This window comes from Primulina tabacum, chromosome 18 (genome assembly GCF_025594145.1).
Source record: "Primulina tabacum isolate GXHZ01 chromosome 18, ASM2559414v2, whole genome shotgun sequence".
NCBI classification, from domain to species: domain Eukaryota; kingdom Viridiplantae; phylum Streptophyta; class Magnoliopsida; order Lamiales; family Gesneriaceae; genus Primulina; species Primulina tabacum.
In genome coordinates this window covers 16,689,281-16,711,057 of record NC_134567.1, presented here as the reverse complement: position 1 = coordinate 16,711,057, position 21,777 = coordinate 16,689,281, and positions in this window count along the sequence as shown.

Below are 21,777 nucleotides of genomic sequence, written 5' to 3'. Positions count from 1 at the left end.
ATCCTCTCCATCATCTCCCTCACTATGATATTCATACTCCCCATAATTATTCAACACCATCACCGTTTTATTTGGACATTGGCTAGCAATATGACCAACTCCTTGACACCTAAAACATTTAATATCTCTAGAACGATTAATAGGAGTTTCAGGTTTACCTTGCACTCCCTGCTTAAGCGCCTCCTGTTTAATGTCAACTTTGGGTTTGACCACTACCTTGATTTCTTCACGTTTAACAACGTTGGAACGCCAAGGTGTTGATGTATTCCCATATTGTGTGGTACGGCCCAACTCCTCTCCTCTTGAGTTGTTGCTCCACTTTTATTGCCATCTGCACCATTTCATCTAGATCCAAGTAATGTCTAAGCTCCACTTGGTCTTGAATTTCCCTGTTCAAACAACACAGAAAACGAGCCATAGTAGCCTCACTATCCTCATCTATATTTGTTCTAATCATGACTACTTCCAACTCTTTATAGTAGTCCTCAACACTCTTCACACCCTGTCTCAAAGTTTGTAACTTCTTAAACATTTCTCTATAGTAGTGATTTGGTACAAACCTCTTCCTCATTACGCTCTTCATCTCAGCCCAAGTTTCTATAGGCCTCTAATTGCATCTTCTCTTAGTGGTTACTAATTGATCCCACCAAATAAGTGCATAATCAACAAACTCAACCACGACCAATCTAACCTTTTTGAGTTCAGAATAATGGTGACAATCAAACACAAATTCAACTCGCTTTTCCCATTCTAAATAAGCCTCTGGATCCGAATTACCATGGAACGACGGAATTTTCATCTTAATGCTACCTATGTTATTATCTTCCTTATTCCCATCATCGTACCTACTCCGTAAGGCTTCTGTTCTTCCCCTACCAAATCCTCTACCTCTTCCGCTCCTACCCCAGTTCTCGTTTTGACTCTCCTCTTCTACTCTTAATTCATAATCATGCTCTTTTTCTTCGACTGTACCCAAACCTTTAGGTTTAGATTTATTTTCACTAGTGCTAACTTCAAGCCTATCCAACCTCTCATATAAAGGATCCAACTCGGCCCTCAGCATTCTACTAAAATGCCCAAATAACGCCTCCATTTGAACCTTAGACAACCCCTGGTTCGAACTTTCTCCTACTTCCCTCTCCATTTTACTTTCAGATTTTGTACCTGCAAGAAAATGTTAGTAGAAATAAAAGATGTTCCTCACCCAAATTCTCACAATCACCCCAAAGAAATAACACTCGCACTCAAATATTTTCACTCGAATGTGATAGTTCTCTCAAAAATGTGATCAATCTTTATATTTGTATACCAAACTATCATGATTCAACTCGTGACACTTGCAACTGTCTCACTTGGATTGCACAAAGCCAAGAACACTAGAATAACACAGATTTGAAAACAGAACAAAGGATTACAGAGATCTGAAAACAGAAACGAAGGAATAACACAGATCTGATAACAGAATGAAATTTATAATTTTCTTTTCTTATATATATATATTTTTATATATATAGAAAGAATTGACAAAAGAAACGAAAGGATACCACAGATCTGATAACAGGACAAAATTTTAGACAGATCTGAAAATTAAGAACAAGATACATACTTGAATTCAACGAGCCAAAGCTCTGATACAAAATGATACGAATCCTCGTACGAATGAAAAGCAAGCACGAATATTGAAATCGTACCCTCAATTCAATAATGAACAAGAATCGATTATGTTGTCCCGATCTTTTGAAACAAGTAACGATTTGTGATATTCACCTCTAAGCGATTATAACTGTAATGCCCGAGAATTTAATCCTATTAATCTGTAATTATTGATTTATAATTTGATATGATTATGAGGGGATTAATCGGGACACGATTTGATTCAGCATGAAAAGATGTAAGTGCGAGGACAGTGCCTTTCGCGCCCATGCGCGACATGAGACGCGCACATGCGCGAAACGGGCAGAGAATCTCGCGCATATGCGCGAGCTGTGCGAGGGTTTAAAGTCAACTCTAGAGAAAAGGGCGCACATGCGCGACGGGGAGCGCGCACATGCGCGAGATGTCCAGAGAACCTCGCGCACATGCGCGAGGGTACCCGAGAGTTGGACAAATCAACAAAGGCCTCGCGCATATGTGCCGAGTAAGGGCGCGCATATGCGCGAGGTGCTGTGCAGAGGACGCGCCGAGACATATTGTCTCGCGCATATGCGCCGATGAAGGTCGCACATATGCGCGAGACGTGCAGTAGGCACACCGAGCCACTTGGCTTGTTGCATGTACGAGATGTATGTATATATATATATTCGTATATTACCATTTCTTCAGAAACAAAAAGGAGAAATCGAAGGAAACTTTGCAAAAATTATTCGTGGAGCATAGGGTCGCAATTGTGCAAAATCTAACCGTTTGATTTTCAATCCGACTTCAGTATTGTATTCCTATCAGCGCAGGCTACAACTGGACGTAAGTTTTGTTACGTTTTGATATGTCTTGGAATTATGATATTGTCAGAATCGGATGTGGTTCATCTATGATGTTCTTGACATGTTAGACATCGTAGAACCGAAGACAGATTGAAAAACAGACTGATTATAGAATTGTTATGAATTTCAGAGTTAATTGGGTTGAGATATGATATCAGATGTGTATCTTTATTGACCATGAGTTGCAGGAATTGATATGTATTGATTTGTATGGCTGGGTATATTAAGATTGTGCAGTTATGCTGATGAAACAAAATTTGATTGAGTCCTGATTATATCCAGTATTGATTGAGGAAGGTATTGATATTGTATTCCTTCGATATTGTCATTACCAGATTGATATTGACAGGCTGTGAATCCAAGACTTCGACAAAGTCAAATAGAAAGAAAGAAAGGTATAAATAAATGTTGATTCGAGATTGCACAACTCGAGTAAGCTTTAACTTGAGTTTCCCAAAATCACATACTGAATGATTATTGCATTTGATATTTGCAATGCTTGATGTTGATATGCTTATTCTATTGATTATAGCAAAGCATGAGTCAGAGTTGGGCAGACCCGCCTAGTCTTTGGTAGAACCGCCATGGCAGAACCGCCAAGTCACTGGACTTTTGGATATATATCGATAGACTGAGGAGAGAAGACCGACTCCTATTGCAGATCTTCGATATAGACAGCCAAAGTCTGGGACTAAGAACGTACCACCATCTAGCTGGGTAAAGTAGATGGGAGAACGTTGCGTTCTTACTCAGATCGGGATCCCTAGATTAGATTGAGTCGAGTCAGAGTCTAGGAGTCACAGAGTGTGATTCAGAGTTGGTATTGATACATGTTGTTCAGATTTGATACATGTTATTGATATGTGTTTCATGCTTTTATATATGTTTTTATATGACTGCATGTTTACATTGTTTATACTGGGATATTTATCTCACCGGAGTTATCCGGCTGTTTTCGTGTTTGTATGTGTGCATGGCAACAGGTGGGACAGGTTCAGGGTCGAGGAGATGAAGGGAGATCGTGATTAGAGTGGAGACTACGGACTTGATTAAAGACAGGGTTTGGACACTTGAGATTTAGATGTTAAACCTTAGTTGAATGATTGTATGTAGTACAAGACTTGTACCTTTATACTGATATGTATATTAGATTGAATTCCATTACGTTCCGCAATTCATATTGTATTTAAAAAAAAAATTTAGACCATGTTTATTATTAGTGATTAAATTGTCCCAAATGATGATTAAGATTATGATTAGCGTCCGGGTCCCCACAACATGTGGTATCAGAGCGATAGATCCTTTAGACTGAGATAGGAGCTAGTGAGCGGGGTAGATTGAGTTTCTTTCCTGCTTTTGATTGCTAGCATGTTCTACTGCTTTATAACTCATGTTTACCTGGTTATCTGATTTGATTTGGTAACGTGTTTTATTGAGAATGAATCAGAACCGATTCTTGATCAGCAGTAAGATGATCAGAGGAGGACCGAAACAGATATGTTGTATTTGGTTACTAATCCTTTTGGTAATCAGATATGCCTCCCCGAAGAATACCAGAACAGGGTAGTACTTCGAATCCTCCAATGGATGTGACACCAACACCGATGGAAACACTGTTAAAGAGGTTTCAGTCATTTAAACCCGCAACCCTGAAAGGAACAGAGACTTCTGTCGATTGTGAGAGCTGGTTAGATGACATAGAAATGCTGTTTGATTCCTTGGATTATACCGATGAAAGGAGAGTGAAACTGATATTGCACCAGTTACATGATGTTGCAAAGAACTGGTGGATTACAACCAAGCGGGCCTTGGAGCATCGAGGTACAGCTATTACCTGGAACGTATTTAGAACTGAGTTTTATCAGAGATTCTTTCTAGTGTCGTACAGGAAGGATAAGGGAGCGGAATTTGCAAACTTGAGGCTGGGCCAACTGAATATTGAGGAATATGTGACCAAGTTTTCTACCTTGTTGAGATTTGCTCCACATGTGGCCGAGAATGAAGAAGCTATTGCTGATCAGTTCATCAATGGTTTGAACCCCGAGATCTTTACATTGGTGAACACAGGGCGACCGAATAATTTCACTGATGCCCTGAACCGAGCCAAAGGAGCAGAACCTGGTCTGATTCGACAGAAAGGAGCTTCCTATGTTCCTCCAGCACCGAGACCCGAGCAACCACCTCCCAGATTTGAGGGTGGTAGCAGCAGTAGCGGAAAGAAAGATTTCTTGAAAGCTAGAGGAAAGAAATTCAAGAAATCAGGGAGCAGTTCATCTAGCTCGGGTGGTTCTCGACAGAGCCAGAGCTATACTGGAGTGTACTGCAGAACTTGCGGAGGGAGACATCCGATTGAACAATGCCAAGGAGTGACTGGTAGTTGCAACGTCTGCAAACGGCAGGGACACTTTGCTAGGGTGTGTCCACAGAGAGGTTCCCAAAGATCCCAGGGAGCCGAATCATTTGGATCAGCGGCACAGACTGATAGATGACCTGTTGCTGTTCATTCATTTCAGCCAGCCCCAACTCAGTCACAGCAAAGGCCTGGAGGTAGCCAGACAGTGAGCCAGCCTCCTAGACAGCAGACCAGAGTATTCGCTTTGACAGAGGAGCAGGCTCAGGAGGCACCAGATGATGTTGTTGCAGATAACTGTTTTATTTCTGGTTACCCTGCTTATATATTGATTGATACTGGTGCTTCTCATACATTTATTTCTGAGAAATTTGCCTTGAGTCATGCTTTGCTTATCGAGTCATTATCGTCTGTAGTGTCTGTTTCTTCTCCGTTGGGGACATGTTTAATATCAGTGAATTCTTTAAAACATTGTATACTACAGTATGATGGGCATGAGATTGATATAGATTGCATCGTACTTGGATTGTCTGATTTTGACTGTATTATCGGGATTGTTATGCTGACCAAGTACAGAGCGACTGTTGATTGTTTCCACAAGATTGTGAGATTCAGACCAGATATGACTGATGAGTGGAAATTCTACGGTAAGGATTCTAGATCGAGGATTCCTTTGATATCCGTATTGTCTATGACTCGATTGTTACAGAAAGGAGCAGAGGGATTCCTTGTGTATTCAGTTGATTTACTGAAATCGAGTCCATAATTGGCAGACCTGCCAGTGGTGTGTGAGTTTGCTGACGTCTTCCCAGATGAGATTCCTGGATTACCTCTGATTCGAGAGATCGACTTCAGCATTGAGTTAATGCCAGGTACAGTTCCGATTTCGAGGGCTCCGTACAGAATGGCACCGATTGAGTTGAAAGAGTTGAAAGAACAGTTGGAAGATTTACTAGCCAAGGAGTATATCAGATCAAGTGTGTCTCCTTGGGTTGCTCCAGTACTGTTTGTGAGGAAGAAAGAGGGTTCGATGAAACTCTGTATCGACTACCGGCAACTGAACAAGGCTACGGTAAAGAACAAATATCCCTTACCTCGCATTAATGATTTGTTTGATCAGTTGCAGGGTTCATCTGTATATTCCAAGATCGATCTAAGATCTGGATACCATCAGCTGAGAGTCAGAGATTCTGATATCTCAAAGACCCCATTTAGAACCAGGTATGGACATTATGAATTTATTGTCATGCCATTTGGTTTGACGAATGCACCGGCTATATTTATGGGGTTGATGAACCGTGTCTTTCAGAGGTATCTTGACGATTTTGTTATTATATTCATTGATGATATCTTGATTTATTCGAAGAATATGATTGAGCATGCTGAGCATTTAAGAACTGTGTTGGAAATTCTGAGGGCTGAGAAATTATATGCTAAACTGTCAAAATGCGAGTTTTGGTTGAGACAAGTTGTATTTCTGGGGCATATTATATCCGGAGATGGTATATCAGTTGATCCCAGTAAGGTTGAGGCAGTGATTTCTTGGCCGAGACCAACTTCAGTACCAAAGATTCGTAGTTTTATGGGTTTGGCAGGATATTATCGAGGATTTATTAAAGATTTTTCCAGTATTGCCAAGCCGATTACACAGTTGACTCAGAAAAATGCTCCATTTGTTTGGTCTGAAGAATGTGAGACCAGTTTTCTTGAATTAAAGAAAAGACTGACCAGTGCACTGATACTGACTATCCCATCAGGTACTGGTGATTTTGTGGTTTATTGTGATGCATCTCATCGAGGATTGGGTTGTATTCTGATGCAGCGAGGACATGTGATTGCTTATGCCTCAAGACAGGTGAAACCACATGAGACTCGTTACCCAATTCATGATCTTGAATTGGCGGCCATTGTCTTCTCTTTGAAGATATGGCGACATTATCTATATGGTTAGAAGTTCGAGATCTATTCTGATCACAAGAGCCTGAAATATCTATTTTCACAGTCAGAATTGAATATGAGATAGCGAAGATGGCTTGATCTGCTTAAAGATTTTGATTGTGAAATCAAATACTATCCAGGAAAGTCGAATGCTGCAGCAGATGCACTGAGTCGAAAGGTATGTTCTTTATCCTTATCGACGATCGGTGTTTCGAATTTGATTGAAGATTGCTGTTTGTCTAGATTAGTATTTGAGACAGATTGTAGACCGATAAGATTATATGCTGTTAAGGTTGAACCAGAGCTAATTTTGAGAATTAAAGCAGCTCAGAAAGTTGATCAGAATATTAAGAATTCGATATCGATGGTTTGAGCAGGGCATCTATCTGAGTATCAGGTACGGGATAGTGTACTGTATGTGAATGATCGTCTGGTTGTGCCAATGCTTCAGAGTTAAAACGACATATTTTGTCAGAAGCACACAAAAGTCGATTCAGTATTCATTTTGGTGGCATAAAGATGTATAATGATTTGAAAAGACAGTTTTGGTGGAAACAGATGAAAGCTGATATTGCTGAGTTTGTATCCAAATGTCTGAATTGCCAGCAGGTGAAAGTAGAAAGAAAGAAACCAGGAGGACTGTTACAGAGTCTAGCTATTCCTGAATGGAAGTGAGATCACATTTCAATGGATTTTGTGACGAAGCTATCAAGATCCTCCCGAGGTTGTGATGCGATTTGGGTCGTGATTGACAGATTGACCAAATCCGCATGTTTTATTCTGTACAAGATGACATACCGACATGACCAGATGGCAGAGATTTATGTCAGAGAAGTGGTTAGATTGCACGAAGTGCCGAAGTCGATTGTATCAGACCGTGATCCTCGGTTTACTTCGCACTTCTGGCAGAGTTTATAGCAAGCTCTAGGTACGAAATTGAATCTGAGTACCGCATATCATCCACAGACCGACGGACAGTCAGAGCGGACTATCCAGATATTGGAGGATATGCTGAGAGCAATAGTGTTGGATTTTAGCACTAATTGGCAAGATGAATTGCCTATTTGTGAGTTCTCGTACAACAACAGTTATCAGACGAGTATTGAGATGGCTCCTTTCGAAACGTTGTACGGTAAGAAATGCAGATCCCCTCTGTTTTGGGATGATATCTCTGAGGTTCCCGAGACTGGATCTGACATGATCAGAGATATGACTGAAAAAGTGAAACTAATTCAGAAGAGAATGAAGGCAGCCCAGGATAGACAAGCCAAATATGCCAATGTTCGACGTAGACCGTTGGTATTTGAGGCAGGAGACCGAGTATTCTTGAAGATTTCACCTTTCCGAGGAGTTGTCAGATTTGGCAAGAAAGGAAAATTGTCTCCGCGATATATTGGGCCATATGAGATTCTTGAAAAGATAGGAGATCGTGCCTATCGATTAGCCCTACCGCCTTCATTATCTGGGATACATGATGTCTTTCATGTATCATTATTGGGGAAGTACATGCCAGATGCTTCACATATTATTCAGCCAGACGAGGCCGAATTGGACGAGACATTGAGCTATTTTGAAAAGCCGATTCAGATTCTTGATCGGAAGGAAAAACAGCACAGAACGAAGACTATTCCACTTGTGAAAGTTCAGTGGAGTCGTCATGGCGTTGAAGAAGCTACCTGGGCAACTGACTCAGACCAGAGACAGGAATTCCCAGCATTGTTTCACTGATGTAAGTTTCTATTCTGTTTCTATTACATTCCTTCTTATTGATATGATTGATTGCCTGTGATTTCGGGGACGAAATCATATCTTAGGAGGGGAGAAATGTAATGCCCGAGAATTTAATCCTAGTAATCTGTAATTATTGATTTATAATTTGATATGATTATGAGAGGATTAATCGGGACACGATTTGATTCAGCATGAAAAGATGTAAGTGCGAGGACAGTGCCTTTCGCGCACATGCGCGACATGAGACGCGCACATGCGCGAAACGGGCAGAGGGTCTCGCGCATATGCGTGGTGGGTGTGCGCGCATATGCGCGAGCTGTGCGAGGGTTTAAAGTCAACTCCAAAGAAGTGGGCGCAAATGCGCGACGGGGAGCGCGCACATGCGCGAGATGTCCTGAGAACCTCGCGCACATGCGCGACTTGTATTCGCGCACATGCGCGAGGGTACCTGAGAGAGTTGGACAAATCAACAAAGGCCTCGCGCATATCCACCGAGTAAGGGCGCGCATATGCGCGAGGTGCTGTGCAGAGGACGCGCCGAGACATATTGTCTCGCGCATATGCGCAGATGAAGGTCGCGCATATGCGCGAGACGTGCAGTAGGCACACCGAGCCACTTGGCTTGTTGCATGTACGAGATGTACGTATATATATATATATATATACGTATATTACCATTTCTTCAGAAACAAAAAGGAGAAATCGAAGGAAACTTTGCAAAAATTATTCGTGGATCATAGGGTCGCGATTGTGCAAAATCTAACCGTTTGATTTTCAATCCGACTTCAGTACGGTGTTCCTATCAGCGCAGGCTACAACTGGACGTAAGTTTTGTTACGTTTTGATATGTCTTGGAATTATGATATTGTCAGAATCGGATGTGGTTCATATATGATGTTCTTGACATGTTAGACATCGTAGAACCGAAGACAGATTGAAAAACAGACTGATTATAGAATTGTTATGAATTTCAGAGTTGATTGGGTTGAGATATGATATCAGATGTGTATCGTTATTGACCATGAGTTGCAGGAATTGATATGTATTGATTTGTATGGCTGGGTATATTAAGATTGTGCAGTTATGCTGATGAAGCAGAATTTGATTGAGTTCTGATTATATCCAGTATTGATTGAGGAAGGTATTGATATTGTATTCCTTCGATATTGTCATTAAAAGATTGATATTGACAGGCTGTGAATCCGAGACTTCGACAGAGTCAGATAGAAAGAAAGAAAGGTATAAATAAATGTTGATTCGGGATTGCACAACTCGAGTTAGCTTTAACTTGTGTTTCCCAAAATCACATACTGAATGATTATTGCATTTGATATTTGCAATGCTTGATGTTGATATGCTTATTCTATTGATTATAGCAAAGCATGAGTCAGAGTTGGGCAGACCCGCCTAGTCTTTGGTAGAACCGCCATGGCAGAACCGCCAAGTCATTGGACTTTTGGATATATATCGATAGACTGAGGAGAAGACCGACTCCTATTGCAGATCTTCGATATAGACAGCCAAAGTCTGGGACTAAGAACGTACCACCATCTAGCTGGGGTAAAGTAGATGGAAGAACATTGCGTTCTTATTCAGATCGGGATCCCTAGATTAGATTGAGTCGAGTCAGAGTCTAGGAGACACAGAGTGTGATTCAGAGTTGGTATTGATACATGTTGTTCAGATTTGATACATTTTATTGATATGTGTTTCTTGCTTTTATATATGCTTTTATATGACTGAATGTTTACATTGTTTATACTGGATATTTATCTCACCGGAGTTATCCGGCTGTTGTCGTGTTTGTATGTGTGCATGGCAACAGGTGGGACAGGTTCAGGGTCGAGGAGATGAAGGGAGATCGTGATTAGAGTGGAGACTACGGACTTGATTAAAGACAGGGTTTGGACACTTGAGATTTAGATGTTAAACCTTAGTTGAATGATTGTATGTAGTACAAGACTTGTACCTTTATACTGATATGTATATTAGATTGAATTCCATTACGTTCCGCAATTCATATTGTATTTAAAAAAAAAAATTTAGACCATGTTTATTATTAGTGATTAAATTGTCCCAAATGATGATTAAGATTATGATTAGCGTCCGGGTCCCCACAACATGTGGTATCAGAGCGATAGATCCTTTAGACTGAGATAGGAGCTAGTGAGCGGGGTAGATTGAGTTTCTTTCCTGCTTTTGATTGCTAGCATGTTCTACTGCTTTATAACTCATGTTTACCTGGTTATCTGATTTGATTTGGTAACGTGTTTTATTGAGAATGATTCAGAACCGATTCTTGATCAGCAGTAAGATGATCAGAGGAGGACCGAAACAGATATGTTGTATTTGGTTACTAATCCTTTTGGTAATCAGATATGCCTCCCCGAAGAATACCAGAACAGGGTAGTACTTCGAATCCTCCAATGGATGTGACACCAACACCGATGGAAACACTGTTAAAGAGGTTTCAGTCATTTAAACCCGCAACCCTGAAAGGAACAGAGACTTCTGTCGATTGTGAGAGCTGGTTAGATGACATAGAAATGCTGTTTGATTCCTTGGATTATACCGATGAAAGGAGAGTGAAACTGATATTGCACCAGTTACATGATGTTGCAAAGAACTGGTGGATTACAACCAAGCGGGCCTTGGAGCATCGAGGTACAGCTATTACCTGGAACGTATTTAGAACTGAGTTTTATCAGAGATTCTTTCTAGTGTCGTACAGGAAGGATAAGGGAGCGGAATTTGCAAACTTGAGGCTGGGCCAACTGAATATTGAGGAATATGTGACCAAGTTTTCTACCTTGTTGAGATTTGCTCCACATGTGGCCGAGAATGAAGAAGCTATTGCTGATCAGTTCATCAATGGTTTGAACCCCGAGATCTTTACATTGGTGAACACAGGGCGACCGAATAATTTCACTGATGCCCTGAACCGAGCCAAAGGAGCAGAACCTGGTCTGATTCGACAGAAAGGAGCTTCCTATGTTCCTCCAGCACCGAGACCCGAGCAACCACCTCCCAGATTTGAGGGTGGTAGCAGCAGTAGCGGAAAGAAAGATTTCTTGAAAGCTAGAGGAAAGAAATTCAAGAAATCAGGGAGCAGTTCATCTAGCTCGGGTGGTTCTCGACAGAGCCAGAGCTATACTGGAGTGTACTGCAGAACTTGCGGAGGGAGACATCCGATTGAACAATGCCAAGGAGTGACTGGTAGTTGCAACGTCTGCAAACGGCAGGGACACTTTGCTAGGGTGTGTCCACAGAGAGGTTCCCAAAGATCCCAGGGAGCCGAATCATTTGGATCAGCGGCACAGACTGATAGATGACCTGTTGCTGTTCATTCGTTTCAGCCAGCCCCAACTCAGTCACAGCAAAGGCCTGGAGGTAGCCAGACAGTGAGCCAGCCTCCTAGACAGCAGGCCAGAGTATTCGCTTTGACAGAGGAGCAGGCTCAGGAGGCACCAGATGATGTTGTTGCAGATAACTGTTTTATTTCTGGTTACCCTGCTTATATATTGATTGATACTGGTGCTTCTCATACATTTATTTCTGAGAAATTTGCCTTGAGTCATGCTTTGCTTATCGAGTCATTATCGTCTGTAGTGTCTGTTTCTTCTCCGTTGGGGACATGTTTAATATCAGTGAATTCTTTAAAACATTGTATACTACAGTATGATGGGCATGAGATTGATATAGATTGCATCGTACTTAAATTGTCTGATTTTGACTGTATTATCGGGATTGTTATGCTGACCAAGTACAGAGCGACTGTTGATTGTTTCCACAAGATTGTGAGATTCAGACCAGATATGACTGATGAGTGGAAATTCTACGGTAAGGATTCTAGATCGAGGATTCCTTTGATATCCGTATTGTCTATGACTCGATTGTTACAGAAAGGAGCAGAGGGATTCCTTGTGTATTCAGTTGATTTACTGAAATCGAGTCCATAATTGGCAGACCTGCCAGTGGTGTGTGAGTTTGCTGACGTCTTCCCAGATGAGATTCCTGGATTACCTCTGATTCGAGAGATCGACTTCAGCATTGAGTTAATGCCAGGTACAGTTCCGATTTCGAGGGCTCCGTACAGAATGGCACCGATTGAGTTGAAAGAGTTGAAAGAACAGTTGGAAGATTTACTAGCCAAGGAGTATATCAGATCAAGTGTGTCTCCTTGGGTTGCTCCAGTACTGTTTGTGAGAAAGAAAGAGGGTTCGATGAAACTCTGTATCGACTACCGGCAACTGAACAAGGCTACGGTAAAGAACAAATATCCCTTACCTCGCATTAATGATTTGTTTGATCAGTTGCAGGGTTCATCTGTATATTCCAAGATCGATCTAAGATCTGGATACCATCAGCTGAGAGTCAGAGATTCTGATATCTCAAAGACCCCATTTAGAACCAGGTATGGACATTATGAATTTATTGTCATGCCATTTGGTTTGACGAATGCACCGGCTATATTTATGGGGTTGATGAACCGTGTCTTTCAGAGGTATCTTGACGATTTTGTTATTATATTCATTGATGATATCTTGATTTATTCGAAGAATATGATTGAGCATGCTGAGCATTTAAGAACTGTGTTGGAAATTCTGAGGGCTGAGAAATTATATGCTAAACTGTCAAAATGCGAGTTTTGGTTGAGACAAGTTGTATTTCTGGGGCATATTATATCCGGAGATGGTATATCAGTTGATCCCAGTAAGGTTGAGGCAGTGATTTCTTGGCTGAGACCAACTTCAGTACCAAAGATTCGTAGTTTTATGGGTTTGGCAGGATATTATCGAGGATTTATTAAAGATTTTTCCAGTATTGCCAAGCCGATTACACAGTTGACTCAGAAAAATGCTCCATTTGTTTGGTCTGAAGAATGTGAGACCAGTTTTCTTGAATTAAAGAAAAGACTGACCAGTGCACTGATACTGACTATCCCATCAGGTACTGGTGATTTTGTGGTTTATTGTGATGCATCTCATCGAGGATTGGGTTGTATTCTGATGCAGCGAGGACATGTGATTGCTTATGCCTCAAGACAGGTGAAACCACATGAGACTCGTTACCCAATTCATGATCTTGAATTGGCGGCCATTGTCTTCTCTTTGAAGATATGGCGACATTATCTATATGGTTAGAAGTTCGAGATCTATTCTGATCACAAGAGCCTGAAATATCTATTTTCACAGTCAGAATTGAATATGAGATAGCGAAGATGGCTTGATCTGCTTAAAGATTTTGATTGTGAAATCAAATACCATCCAGGAAAGTCGAATGCTGCAGCAGATGCACTGAGTCGAAAGGTATGTTCTTTATCCTTATCGACGATCGGTGTTTCGAATTTGATTGAAGATTGCTGTTTGTCTAGATTAGTATTTGAGATAGATTGTAGACCGATAAGATTATATGCTGTTCAGGTTGAACCAGAGCTAATTTTGAGAATTAAAGCAGCTCAGAAAGTTGATCAGAATATTCAGAATTCGATATCGATGGTTTGAGCAGGGCATCTATCTGAGTATCAGGTACGGGATAGTGTACTGTATGTGAATGATCGTCTGGTTGTGCCAATGCTTCAGAGTTAAAACGACATATTTTGTCAGAAGCACACAAAAGTCGATTCAGTATTCATTTTGGTGGCATAAAGATGTATAATGATTTGAAAAGACAGTTTTGGTGGAAACAGATGAAAGCTGATATTGCTGAGTTTGTATCCAAATGTCTGAATTGCCAGCAGGTGAAAGTAGAAAGAAAGAAACCAGGAGGACTGTTACAGAGTCTAGCTATTCCTGAATGGAAGTGAGATCACATTTCAATGGATTTTGTGACGAAGCTATCAAGATCCTCCCGAGGTTGTGATGCGATTTGGGTCGTGATTGACAGATTGACCAAATCCGCATGTTTTATTCCGTACAAGATGACATACCGACATGACCAGATGGCAGAGATTTATGTCAGAGAAGTGGTTAGATTGCACGAAGTGCCGAATTCGATTGTATCAGACCGTGATCCTCGGTTTACTTCGCACTTCTGGCAGAGTTTATAGCAAGCTCTAGGTACGAAATTGAATCTGAGTACCGCATATCATCCACAGACCGACGGACAGTCAGAGCGGACTATCCAGATATTGGAGGATATGCTGAGAGCAATAGTGTTGGATTTTAGCACTAATTGGCAAGATGAATTGCCTATTTGTGAGTTCTCGTACAACAACAGTTATCAGACGAGTATTGAGATGGCTCCTTTCGAAACGTTGTACGGTAAGAAATGCAGATCCCCTCTGTTTTGGGATGATATCTCTGAGGTTCCCGAGACTGGATCTGACATGATCAGAGATATGACTGAAAAAGTGAAACTAATTCAGAAGAGAATGAAGGCAGCCCAGGATAGACAAGCCAAATATGCCAATGTTCGACGTAGACCGTTGGTATTTGAGGCAGGAGACCGAGTATTCTTGAAGATTTCACCTTTCCGAGGAGTTGTCAGATTTGGCAAGAAAGGAAAATTGTCTCCGCGATATATTGGGCCATATGAGATTCTTGAAAAGATAGGAGATCGTGCCTATCGATTAGCCCTACCGCCTTCATTATCTGGGATACATGATGTCTTTCATGTATCATTATTGGGGAAGTACATGCCAGATGCTTCACATATTATTCAGCCAGACGAGGCCGAATTGGACGAGACATTGAGCTATTTTGAAAAGCCGATTCAGATTCTTGATCGGAAGGAAAAACAGCACAGAACGAAGACTATTCCACTTGTGAAAGTTCAGTGGAGTCGTCATGGCGTTGAAGAAGCTACCTGGGCAACTGACTCAGACCAGAGACAGGAATTCCCAGCATTGTTTCACTGATGTAAGTTTCTATTCTGTTTCTATTACATTCCTTCTTATTGATATGATTGATTGCCTGTGATTTCGGGGACGAAATCATATCTTAGGAGGGGAGAAATGTAATGCCCGAGAATTTAATCCTAGTAATCTGTAATTATTGATTTATAATTTGATATGATTATGAGAGGATTAATCGGGACACGATTTGATTCAGCATGAAAAGATGTAAGTGCGAGGACAGTGCCTTTCGCGCACATGCGCGACATGAGACGCGCACATGCGCGAAACGGGCAGAGGGTCTCGCGCATATGCGTGGTGGGTGTGCGCGCATATGCGCGAGCTGTGCGAGGGTTTAAAGTCAACTCCAAAGAAGTGGGCGCAAATGCGCGACGGGGAGCGCGCACATGCGCGAGATGTCCTGAGAACCTCGCGCACATGCGCGACTTGTATTCGCGCACATGCGCGAGGGTACCTGAGAGAGTTGGACAAATCAACAAAGGCCTCGCGCATATCCACCGAGTAAGGGCGCGCATATGCGCGAGGTGCTGTGCAGAGGACGCGCCGAGACATATTGTCTCGCGCATATGCGCAGATGAAGGTCGCGCATATGCGCGAGACGTGCAGTAGGCACACCGAGCCACTTGGCTTGTTGCATGTACGAGATGTACGTATATATATATATATATATATACGTATATTACCATTTCTTCAGAAACAAAAAGGAGAAATCGAAGGAAACTTTGCAAAAATTATTCGTGGATCATAGGGTCGCGATTGTGCAAAATCTAACCGTTTGATTTTCAATCCGACTTCAGTACGGTGTTCCTATCAGCGCAGGCTACAACTGGACGTAAGTTTTGTTACGTTTTGATATGTCTTGGAATTATGATATTGTCAGAATCGGATGTGGTTCATATATGATGTTCTTGACATGTTAGACATCGTAGAACCGAAGACAGATTGAAAAACAGACTGATTATAGAATTGTTATGAATTTCAGAGTTGATTGGGTTGAGATATGATATCAGATGTGTATCGTTATTGACCATGAGTTGCAGGAATTGATATGTATTGATTTGTATGGCTGGGTATATTAAGATTGTGCAGTTATGCTGATGAAGCAGAATTTGATTGAGTTCTGATTATATCCAGTATTGATTGAGGAAGGTATTGATATTGTATTCCTTCGATATTGTCATTAAAAGATTGATATTGACAGGCTGTGAATCCGAGACTTCGACAGAGTCAGATAGAAAGAAAGAAAGGTATAAATAAATGTTGATTCGGGATTGCACAACTCGAGTTAGCTTTAACTTGTGTTTCCCAAAATCACATACTGAATGATTATTGCATTTGATATTTGCAATGCTTGATGTTGATATGCTTATTCTATTGATTATAGCAAAGCATGAGTCAGAGTTGGGCAGACCCGCCTAGTCTTTGGTAGAACCGCCATGGCAGAACCGCCAAGTCATTGGACTTTTGGATATATATCGATAGACTGAGGAGAAGACCGACTCCTATTGCAGATCTTCGATATAGACAGCCAAAGTCTGGGACTAAGAACGTACCACCATCTAGCTGGGGTAAAGTAGATGGAAGAACATTGCGTTCTTATTCAGATCGGGATCCCTAGATTAGATTGAGTCGAGTCAGAGTCTAGGAGACACAGAGTGTGATTCAGAGTTGGTATTGATACATGTTGTTCAGATTTGATACATTTTATTGATATGTGTTTCTTGCTTTTATATATGCTTTTATATGACTGAATGTTTACATTGTTTATACTGGATATTTATCTCACCGGAGTTATCCGGCTGTTGTCGTGTTTGTATGTGTGCATGGCAACAGGTGGGACAGGTTCAGGGTCGAGGAGATGAAGGGAGATCGTGATTAGAGTGGAGACTACGGACTTGATTAAAGACAGGGTTTGGACACTTGAGATTTAGATGTTAAACCTTAGTTGAATGATTGTATGTAGTACAAGACTTGTACCTTTATACTGATATGTATATTAGATTGAATTCCATTACGTTCCGCAATTCATATTGTATTTAAAAAAAAAAATTTAGACCATGTTTATTATTAGTGATTAAATTGTCCCAAATGATGATTAAGATTATGATTAGCGTCCGGGTCCCCACAACATGTGGTATCAGAGCGATAGATCCTTTAGACTGAGATAGGAGCTAGTGAGCGGGGTAGATTGAGTTTCTTTCCTGCTTTTGATTGCTAGCATGTTCTACTGCTTTATAACTCATGTTTACCTGGTTATCTGATTTGATTTGGTAACGTGTTTTATTGAGAATGAATCAGAACCGATTCTTGATCAGCAGTAAGATGATCAGAGGAGGACCGAAACAGATATGTTGTATTTGGTTACTAATCCTTTTGGTAATCAGATATGCCTCCCCGAAGAATACCAGAACAGGGTAGTACTTCGAATCCTCCAATGGATGTGACACCAACACCGATGGAAACACTGTTAAAGAGGTTTCAGTCATTTAAACCCGCAACCCTGAAAGGAACAGAGACTTCTGTCGATTGTGAGAGCTGGTTAGATGACATAGAAATGCTGTTTGATTCCTTGGATTATACCGATGAAAGGAGAGTGAAACTGATATTGCACCAGTTACATGATGTTGCAAAGAACTGGTGGATTACAACCAAGCGGGCCTTGGAGCATCGAGGTACAGCTATTACCTGGAACGTATTTAGAACTGAGTTTTATCAGAGATTCTTTCTAGTGTCGTACAGGAAGGATAAGGGAGCGGAATTTGCAAACTTGAGGCTGGGCCAACTGAATATTGAGGAATATGTGACCAAGTTTTCTACCTTGTTGAGATTTGCTCCACATGTGGCCGAGAATGAAGAAGCTATTGCTGATCAGTTCATCAATGGTTTGAACCCCGAGATCTTTACATTGGTGAACACAGGGCGACCGAATAATTTCACTGATGCCCTGAACCGAGCCAAAGGAGCAGAACCTGGTCTGATTCAACAGAAAGGAGCTTCCTATGTTCCTCCAGCACCGAGACCCGAGCAACCACCTCCCAGATTTGAGGGTGGTAGCAGCAGTAGCGGAAAGAAAGATTTCTTGAAAGCTAGAGGAAAGAAATTCAAGAAATCAGGGAGCAGTTCATCTAGCTCGGGTGGTTCTCGACAGAGCCAGAGCTATACTGGAGTGTACTGCAGAACTTGCGGAGGGAGACATCCGATTGAACAATGCCAAGGAGTGACTGGTAGTTGCAACGTCTGCAAACGGCAGGGACACTTTGCTAGGGTGTGTCCACAGAGAGGTTCCCAAAGATCCCAGGGAGCCGAATCATTTGGATCAGCGGCACAGACTGATAGATGACCTGTTGCTGTTCATTCGTTTCAGCCAGCCCCAACTCAGTCACAGCAAAGGCCTGGAGGTAGCCAGACAGTGAGCCAGCCTCCTAGACAGCAGGCCAGAGTATTCGCTTTGACAGAGGAGCAGGCTCAGGAGGCACCAGATGATGTTGTTGCAGATAACTGTTTTATTTCTGGTTACCCTGCTTATATATTGATTGATACTGGTGCTTCTCATACATTTATTTCTGAGAAATTTGCCTTGAGTCATGCTTTGCTTATCGAGTCATTATCGTCTGTAGTGTCTGTTTCTTCTCCGTTGGGGACATGTTTAATATCAGTGAATTCTTTAAAACATTGTATACTACAGTATGATGGGCATGAGATTGATATAGATTGCATCGTACTTGGATTGTCTGATTTTGACTGTATTATCGGGATTGTTATGCTGACCAAGTACAGAGCGACTGTTGATTGTTTCCACAAGATTGTGAGATTCAGACCAGATATGACTGATGAGTGGAAATTCTACGGTAAGGATTCTAGATCGAGGATTCCTTTGATATCCGTATTGTCTATGACTCGATTGTTACAGAAAGGAGCAGAGGGATTCCTTGTGTATTCAGTTGATTTACTGAAATCGAGTCCATAATTGGCAGACCTGCCAGTGGTGTGTGAGTTTGCTGACGTCTTCCCAGATGAGATTCCTGGATTACCTCTGATTCGAGAGATCGACTTCAGCATTGAGTTAATGCCAGGTACAGTTCCGATTTCGAGGGCTCCGTACAGAATGGCACCGATTGAGTTGAAAGAGTTGAAAGAACAGTTGGAAGATTTACTAGCCAAGGAGTATATCAGATCAAGTGTGTCTCCTTGGGTTGCTCCAGTACTGTTTGTGAGAAAGAAAGAGGGTTCGATGAAACTCTGTATCGACTACCGGCAACTGAACAAGGCTACGGTAAAGAACAAATATCCCTTACCTCGCATTAATGATTTGTTTGATCAGTTGCAGGGTTCATCTGTATATTCCAAGATCGATCTAAGATCTGGATACCATCAGCTGAGAGTCAGAGATTCTGATATCTCAAAGACCCCATTTAGAACCAGGTATGGACATTATGAATTTATTGTCATGCCATTTGGTTTGACGAATGCACCGGCTATATTTATGGGGTTGATGAACCGTGTCTTTCAGAGGTATCTTGACGATTTTGTTATTATATTCATTGATGATATCTTGATTTATTCGAAGAATATGATTGAGCATGCTGAGCATTTAAGAACTGTGTTGGAAATTCTGAGGGCTGAGAAATTATATGCTAAACTGTCAAAATGCGAGTTTTGGTTGAGACAAGTTGTATTTCTGGGGCATATTATATCCGGAGATGGTATATCAGTTGATCCCAGTAAGGTTGAGGCAGTGATTTCTTGGCTGAGACCAACTTCAGTACCAAAGATTCGTAGTTTTATGGGTTTGGCAGGATATTATCGAGGATTTATTAAAGATTTTTCCAGTATTGCCAAGCCGATTACACAGTTGACTCAGAAAAATGCTCCATTTGTTTGGTCTGAAGAATGTGAGACCAGTTTTCTTGAATTAAAGAAAAGACTGACCAGTGCACTGATACTGACTATCCCATCAGGTACTGGTGATTTTGTGGTTTATTGTGATGCATCTCATCGAGGATTGGGTTGTATTCTGATGCAGCGAGGACATGTGATTGCTTATGCCTCAAGACAGGTGAAACCACATGAGACTCGTTACCCAATTCATGATCTTGAATTGGCGGCCATTGTCTTCTCTTTGAAGATATGGCGACATTATCTATATGGTTAGAAGTTCGAGATCTATTCTGATCACAAGAGCCTGAAATATCTATTTTCACAGTCAGAATTGAATATGAGATAGCGAAGATGGCTTGATCTGCTTAAAGATTTTGATTGTGAAATCAAATACCATCCAGGAAAGTCGAATGCTGCAGCAGATGCACTGAGTCGAAAGGTATGTTCTTTATCCTTATCGACGATCGGTGTTTCGAATTTGATTGAAGATTGCTGTTTGTCTAGATTAGTATTTGAGATAGATTGTAGACCGATAAGATTATATGCTGTTCAGGTTGAACCAGAGCTAATTTTGAGAATTAAAGCAGCTCAGAAAGTTGATCAGAATATTCAGAATTCGATATCGATGGTTTGAGCAGGGCATCTATCTGAGTATCAGGTACGGGATAGTGTACTGTATGTGAATGATCGTCTGGTTGTGCCAATGCTTCAGAGTTAAAACGACATATTTTGTCAGAAGCACACAAAAGTCGATTCAGTATTCATTTTGGTGGCATAAAGATGTATAATGATTTGAAAAGACAGTTTTGGTGGAAACAGATGAAAGCTGATATTGCTGAGTTTGTATCCAAATGTCTGAATTGCCAGCAGGTGAAAGTAGAAAGAAAGAAACCAGGAGGACTGTTACAGAGTCTAGCTATTCCTGAATGGAAGTGAGATCACATTTCAATGGATTTTGTGACGAAGCTATCAAGATCCTCCCGAGGTTGTGATGCGATTTGGGTCGTGATTGACAGATTGACCAAATCCGCATGTTTTATTCCGTACAAGATGACATACCGACATGACCAGATGGCAGAGATTTATGTCAGAGAAGTGGTTAGATTGCACGAAGTGCCGAAGTCGATTGTATCAGACCGTGATCCTCGGTTTACTTCGCACTTCTGGCAGAGTTTATAGCAAGCTCTAGGTACGAAATTGAATCTGAGTACCGCATATCATCCACAGACCGACGGACAGTCAGAGCGGACTATCCAGATATTGGAGGATATGCTGAGAGCAATAGTGTTGGATTTTAGCACTAATTGGCAAGATGAATTGCCTATTTGTGAGTTCTCGTACAACAACAGTTATCAGACGAGTATTGAGATGGCTCCTTTCGAAACGTTGTACGGTAAGAAATGCAGATCCCCTCTGTTTTGGGATGATATCTCTGAGGTTCCCGAGACTGGATCTGACATGATCAGAGATATGACTGAAAAAGTGAAACTAATTCAGAAGAGAATGAAGGCAGCCCAGGATAGACAAGCCAAATATGCCAATGT